At 50.8% G+C, this 7,270-nt stretch overlaps 1 long non-coding RNA gene across 1 annotated transcript in view; it reads right to left on the minus strand.

Moving 5' to 3' along the window:
• Nucleotides 1-152: 152 nt before the first annotated feature.
• LOC122422610 overlaps nucleotides 153-7,270 on the minus strand; it is a 129,287-nt gene continuing 122,169 nt past the window's right edge. The window contains exon 5 of the long non-coding RNA XR_006263915.1: nucleotides 153-288. This is a non-coding gene — a long non-coding RNA (uncharacterized LOC122422610). The remainder of the gene's footprint in view (nucleotides 289-7,270) is intronic.

Raw genomic sequence — 7,270 nt, forward strand, 5'->3', positions numbered from 1 at the left:
ACCTTTTCTCTTCATTTCTCCGTATATTCTGGGTGTCCCCATCAATGACTATCAGTGAAACAATGAGGTCCTTTTGTTCTGACTCCCCACATTTTGCAAGGCTACGTTTGAGAATTCTTGTTTTTCTTTCATTTGAAGTACTTTTGAGTATCGAAAGGATGGTGTAGGTACTTTCAAGATATCATGGGCCAGATGAAGCCCTTTAGGCAAATGCCGTCATATTCCCCAGGCAGTCATTGCTGTTGTTAAGAATGACATCTCAGCCAGAACGCGAATGCTGAACTTTTCCTGTGGCACAAACAACGTCACATAATCAGCCAAGAAAGAGAGCTGGATAAACAAACAACCCCAACAACTAGGAAGCCATTCCTCAGGAGACAAGGCTAGAGAATGACCTAACATCCTGGTGACCCAAAAACCCTCTAGAAAATTCATGTTCTGGAAAGAAGAGGACACATGGGAAGAACGAAGGAGAGGCAATGCACATGGCCAGTCTAGCTTAGAGATGGCCTGACCGCTCCAATGGAGACGCACCACTGGAAACCCTTTGCAGACAGCAGTGATGGTCATCACCATGGTAACTGTTCTGTCTGGTGACAACCTGCCCTGGGCACCAGCCGAGGGAGCAGACCTGCTTCTCGTCCTCTGGCCCCACACCACCCCCTCGTGAAGGCGGCTCAGGTGCCATCCTGCCCCGCCTGCCTGTCTGACTCATCCATGGGCTCTCACCACCTCCAGGGCAGGCCTCCACTTTCTCCTCTCTCTGCACCGTGAACCTGCACACAGTGGGCCTTCAGAACCTCAGGAGACTCGAGCCATTCCCACTATAGCCAGGACTCTCCCCAGGCATTCAAACGCCTGTGGAGTCACTTTGGCGCAAGCACAGGTTCCAGAACCCTGGAGGCTACGACACCCTCTCCACTGTGAAGAGTCAGGCCCCTTTGTACAGAGCTTCTGAGCTGTCAGATCTGAGCTGTTGTTTCATTGTCAGCTCTGTCCGGCCGGTGGCAGCCAGGCGGGCCACGCTGCAGACAAAGGAGCTCACAAGCTGAGTTTCAAGGGAGCTATGGCAAGGACAGTGAGGGATACAAACTGAGTGAGGGGCCCCACAACATGTGGAAAAGGCCTGTGGTGTGCAAGTGGGGACTAGGGCCCCCAAGGTCCACAGAAAGAGAGGCACTCGGGAGCAAAGGCCGTTGGCTTCTCCTCTAGCAGCTCCACATGGCAGCCCGTGAACAGGAGTCAGCAAAGGTGGTCACGAGAGAGTGACTCTGTCACTTCCTCAGAAATCGAGAGAAAGGTGTCAGTGTCAGTGGGAATCTGGAGGGTGTGGTGGGGTGGATGAAGCCAGGTGCCCTTCCTCCCTTCAGCGCAAACTGCTTTTGGAAATCTCAAAGCTACCACATGGCAGTTACCAAGTCAGGCCCCAACAGTGTCCAGTATGGGCTGATGCCTTAGCCCCTGACACACGGACAGCCCACACCAGTGGCTTCCCTGCGTTCAAACGGCAGGATCCGGGGCTTCTGTCTGGGTGCACACCTCCTTGCTGGAGCCACGTCACCCCCTTCTCTGAGCAGCAGTCTCATGCTCTAGAATGAGGACATGGACTGCTCCCTTAGCAGGTTTCTATCTCAATCCTGTGAAGACTACTTCGGGTTATCCTAGAATTAATATCTGACCCGAAGAGATATCACCTCATCCAGATTCAACTGGAGTCTCCCAGCGGCATCTGGCATTTCTTCCTGAAGCCAGCCAAAACCCACACAGTTGCATTTCCATGTCTCCACTTAGCCAGCTGAATAGAAAACCCAGCGAGGTTCAAACAAGCTGACAGACAAGCAGAAGAGGACTCACGAGCAGACGGTTTCCCCTCAGGTCTCAGGAGGAGCTGCGGGTCCACACCGGGAACGGGCGCTCTCAACCCCTGGGCTCAGCAGCGCCCTCATCCTCAGGCTGGCGGCTCTGCCCTGACGGGAGCTGGAAGGCCACCAACCGCCCCAGGCCGACCTCACTCCCCTTCCACTGCTGGAGCCTGACGACAGCCAGCCGCACCCCTTCCGGCAGAACCAGAGCCCCTCTGCCCCTTGATTCCAGGGTCAAGCCTGGCCCTGGGTCCTGATTGCTCACTGCCCTAGTCCTGAGCCAATCACGGTGGCCAGGGAGGACGGAACACACCCACTGGCCAGGTCCGGGTCATGTCACCTTCCCTAGGGCACGTGGGAGCTGCTCGCCGTGTGTCAGGGCTGGACACAGTGCGATGCCCCAAGAGCAGGACTAGGAGTCCAGTCACTGTGTCCGTGTGCTCAGAGTCCTGGGACGTGCTTCCACGCATCCTCTCGACGCACCACTTTGTCCTCTGCAGACAAAATGGTCATGACACACCTCTGCCCTTCCCAAGCCCTGTTTCACATTCAAGGGAGCAAGGACTCCTGTTTCAGGATGGGTTTGGAGATCCTCTGCTAGCCTATTAGAATAAATTATTCAGTCAAAAACCACCCGCAAGCACCATCACATGCTGCTCCGACCTTGGAGGTCTATTCGTTGTTGTTTTGAGTCGAGGGCGTGGCCCAGGGCGAGTGAATTTTCTGCAAGGAAGCACCTGAGACACTGAATCACAGAATCACTTTGCTGTATGCCTGAATCTAAAATTCATTACAAATCAACAATGTTTCAATTAAAAAAAAAGGATTCACTCATCAAAAATTGTTCTAAAATGTGTCAAGTTTTTCTTTGAAGTGTTGGTTCTTGGTATGTGTCTAATCTTTGGTGGTTTCTGTGAGGTAGGGACCTGACGTCCTTTCCCAATGGATATCAGCTAGTCCCAGTGGGCCTCCTTTCTCCCTTTACATGTTTAGAAAGACTTCTCCAAATCCAAAGTATCAAAGGCTTCAGGTCTTTGGTCATTTGGGAAGCACCCAAGAGGCAGGTGTCCTTTTCCGAGTCTTCTCCTCGCATTTGGCCACTGCCAGTTTCTGGTATACACAAGTGCCCCAGAAAGTTCTGTGTGGTGAACCGTGCATGTTTCTGTGAGGACAGAGGATGTGAGCACGGAGGAGGGGCTGAGTCCATAGCGACCACTGACCATGCTGAGCAACTCCACCGTCAAGTCTGGCTGAGACTTCCAAAGGCAAGTTCTGTGTTTCTTCCTTTGGTGTCTGGCTGCACACAGGAAGGTTGGTGGATTGGGACTTTGGTCTCTGGGATCAGCAGTGGAGTTGAATCTAACCAGCAGATTAGACTCACAGCCTGATTGTCCATTCTGTTTCCACCATGTGGGCTCTCCTGAGCTGGAGTGGAGATATTTCTGATACATTTCTGCTAAAGGCCTGAAAAGCAGTCAATCCTTCTGCTTCCCACCCCCTGCCTTGTCTGTACTTCTGTCATTTTTTAAAAATAGAGTTCCTCTTCAATGTTGTTAGTCCTTGTGTCATTCTGACAGTTAGGCACCTGCGGATTAATAGACCTAAAGCTCCCGAGAGCTCTTGGCCTGCTGGACACATGGAGAACTCAGGGAGCAGCACCACATCACACTGGAGCCTGGACCAGAGAGAAGGTCCTTGCCAGGAAGAGGCCGGCCCTGCGGTGGGGGTTCCGAGTTTTCGCTTCTGATCTTGCATCCCCCGCTCCCTGGTTTAGGCCCCACTCTGAGATCTGGAAAGGAGGTGGCCTCCTTCCCTGACCCACGACGACTATCATTTTCGTCCTGGTCCTCGACCAGCCCCATCTGGCTCCCCAGCTCCACACTTGACCCTTGCCCACAGGATGAGGAGAGCACAGGTCCAGAGAAGTTGGACACAAGGAGAGGCTGCTGGAGACCCTCCAATCCCCTGGTCTAAATAAGCATTTCCCTTTAGTTTCACAACCCTGGCAAGGAGGTACTGGTTTTGTGTCCATCTTGCAGTTGAAATGGTTGAGCCTCAGATCATTGTCTCATTTGCCCAGGGTCACTCAGCAGGTTAGCAAGTGAGCGGGGATATCAACCCAGAATTCCCACCTCAGAATCCAGGACTCTGTGCAAGTCTTTCAGCTCCTGGTTGAAATTGATTTCAAGGTATTTCATTCCTTTGGATGCATTTAGAAGTTCAGTCGCTCAGTCATGTCCAACTCTGCGACCCCATGAATCACAGCAAGCCAGGCCTCCCTGTCCATCACCAACTCCCGGACTCCACCCAAACCCATGTCCATCGAGTCAATGATGCCATCCAACCATCTCATGCTCTGTCGTCCCCCTCTCCTCCTGCCTTCGATCTTTCCCAGCATCAGGGCCTTTTCCAATGAGTCAGCTCTTCACATCAGGTGGACAAAGAATTGGAGTTTCAGCTTCAACATCAGTCCTTCCAATGAACACCCAGGACTGGTCTCCTTTAGGATGGACTGGTTGGGTCTCCTTGCAGTCCAAGAGACTCTCCAGAGTCTTCTCCCCAGGCTCAAAAGCATCAATTCTTCGGCGCTCAACTTTCCTTCTAGTCCAACTTTGTCATCCATACATGACCACTGGAAAAACCATCGCCTTGACAAGATGGACCTTTCTTGACAAAGTCATGTCTCTGCTTTTTAAGATGCTCTCTAGGTGGGTCATAACTTTCCTTCCAAGGAGTAAGCGTCTTTTCATTTCATGGCTCCAATCACCATCTGCGGTGATTTTGGAGCCCAGAAAAATAAAGTCAGCCACTGTTTCCCCTGTTTCCTTCCCCATTATCTGCCAGGAAGTCATGGGACCAGATGCCAAAATCTGAGTGTTCTGGATGTTGAGCATTGAGCCAGCTTTTCCACTCTCCTCTTTCACTTTCATCAAGAGGCTCTTTAGTTCTTCTTCACTTTCTGCCATAAGGGTGGTGTCATCTGCATACCTGCGGTTATTGATATTTCTCCCAGCAATCTAGATTCCAGCTTGTGCTTCCTCCAGCCCAGCTTTTCTCATGATGTCCTCTGCATGTAAGTTAAATAAGCAGGGTGACCAGATAGAGCCTTGAAGTACTCCTTTCCCTATTTGGAACCAGTCTGTTGCTCCATGTCCACATCGAACTGTTGCTTCCTGACGTGCATACAGATTTCTCAAGAGATCCTTTAGATGGATTCCTGTTCATGTGCATTCACTAAACATGTCGATCTGTATAGTCCAAGGGGTCAATCGTCATCTATTCGAATATACTTATTTAGGCTATAAGAGTGTCACAGAATGGAATTCCAAATATGACAGAATCTAACTGTATTAGAAATGCATGGAAAAACCTCACAGTAGGGGATGGGGCAAAAGATGCTGACCTAAGTGAACGTTAGCAATGAACAGACTCTCTGAACTAAAGGCAAAATGGACCATACAGAAGCAGGAGGCTTTGTTTGATGGAGTCCTTTCCAGAGTGTGAAAGTGAAAGTCACTCCGTCGTGTCTGACTCTCTGTGGCCCCTGTGACTGTATAGTCCATGGAGCTCTCTAGGCCAGAACACTGGGGTGGGTAGCCTTTCCCTCCTGCAGGGCCTCTTCCCAACCCAGGGATTGAACCCATGTCTCCCGCATTGCAGGTGCATACTTGACCAGCTGAGCCACAAGGGAAGTGTAGTAGCTGACACTTCTGAAACCACTGTTTATGTCATCTGGAAAGGTCCAATGCACAGATAAATGGCAGATGGTGGAAGCCTGGCTCCTGCCTGTGGGAGTGGCAGTTATAGAGTAGCAAGGGGACAAAAGAGATATAGAGAAACCCTCCACATCCTGGATCTAGACTTCCTGCGAGGATGGTGTGGGGAGTCGACGACCTGGGGAAATGCACAGATCTTCATACCTGGAGTGCCATGCAGATGGACTCACCTCACACCCCATCCTTCCACCCACACTAGCTGGAAATGAGGCAGAAGAGACATAGGCCCCAGGCTGAGAACCTGGAGGCCCTCCCATGTGGACAGACACAGTAAGATGAAGACAATAGCAGGAGGCAATAGGACCCGATCCCTGTCCAGAGAACTGACGAAAGACCATAGAGTCCTCATTGTCAGGGTCGAGGAGACCTGTTCGACTACACAGGTGCAGAAAAGCTCCCAAGGGTCAAAGGACGAGAGGGCGCCACCCTACAGTCAGTCAGTGACATCAACTCCCCTTAGGCTTCCTTGCTAGAACCTGCCTTGGCTAAGTGATGCACACACATGGGAAGGAACCTGAGAGAAACCAAATACAGACTCAGAACCAGACAGAGCAAGATGGTGGGCCAGAGGAAACCTGAAAGAAACACTGCATGTGAGTGATTTAAGCCACCGCAATGGGGACATCTCTTTCTGAGCGCACAGTTTTGGCTATTCACACAGACGGTCTTTCCACTTAATAAACACTTGACTTGTTTCAATCCTTTCTGCTTCTTTGTGGAAATTCATTTCTACAAAGCCACTCAGCCAGGGCCTTCTCACTGACCACTGGTCTACTGGTTAGGATTCAACTCTTTCACTGCCATTGCCTGACTTCATGCTACTGGAGTCGGTAGCCTTTCCCTACTCCAGGGCATCTTCCCAACCCAGGGATGGCACCCAGGTCTCCCGCATTGCAGGTGGATTCTTTACCAGCTGAGCCACAAGGGAAATGTAGTAGCTAACACAGGGGAAGCGTGAGCTTACTACTTCTGCATGGCATTCCAGCCATGAAGGTCTGTGCATTTCCCCAGGTAGTCAACTCCCCACACCATCCTCCCAGGAAGCATAAAGCTAGGATGTGGAGGGCTTCTCTGTATATCTTATCTCCCCTTCCTTATCCATAACTTCCACTCCCACAGTGAGAACCAGGCTCCCACCATCTGCCATTTGTTTGTGCATTGGATCTTTCCAGATTACATACACAGTGGTTTCAGAAGGGTCAGCTACTACACTTCCCTTGTGGCTCAGCTCGTAAAGAATCCGCCTGCAGTGCGGGAGACCTGGGTTCGATCCCTGGGGTGGGAAGATCCCCTGGAGAAGGGAAAGGCTACCCACTCCAGTACTCTTGCCTGGAGAACTCCTTGGACTATCCATAGGGTCACAAAGAGACAGACACAACTGAGTGACTTTCACTTTCACACTCTGGACAGAACTCCAGAAAACAAAGCCTACTGCTTAGGTATGGTCCATTTTGCCTTTAGTCTAGAGAGTCTCTTCATTTCTAAAGTTCATTTAGGTCAGCACCGTTACCTCATCCCCTATGGTGAAGTTTTCCATGCATTTCTAATACAGTTTGATTCTGTGGTATTTGGCATTCCATTCTGTGCACTCCGATAGCCTAAAAAAGGAAATTTGAATAGATCATGATTGAC

The sequence above is a fragment of the Cervus canadensis genome, chromosome 20 (assembly GCF_019320065.1).
Source record: "Cervus canadensis isolate Bull #8, Minnesota chromosome 20, ASM1932006v1, whole genome shotgun sequence".
NCBI classification, from domain to species: domain Eukaryota; kingdom Metazoa; phylum Chordata; class Mammalia; order Artiodactyla; family Cervidae; genus Cervus; species Cervus canadensis.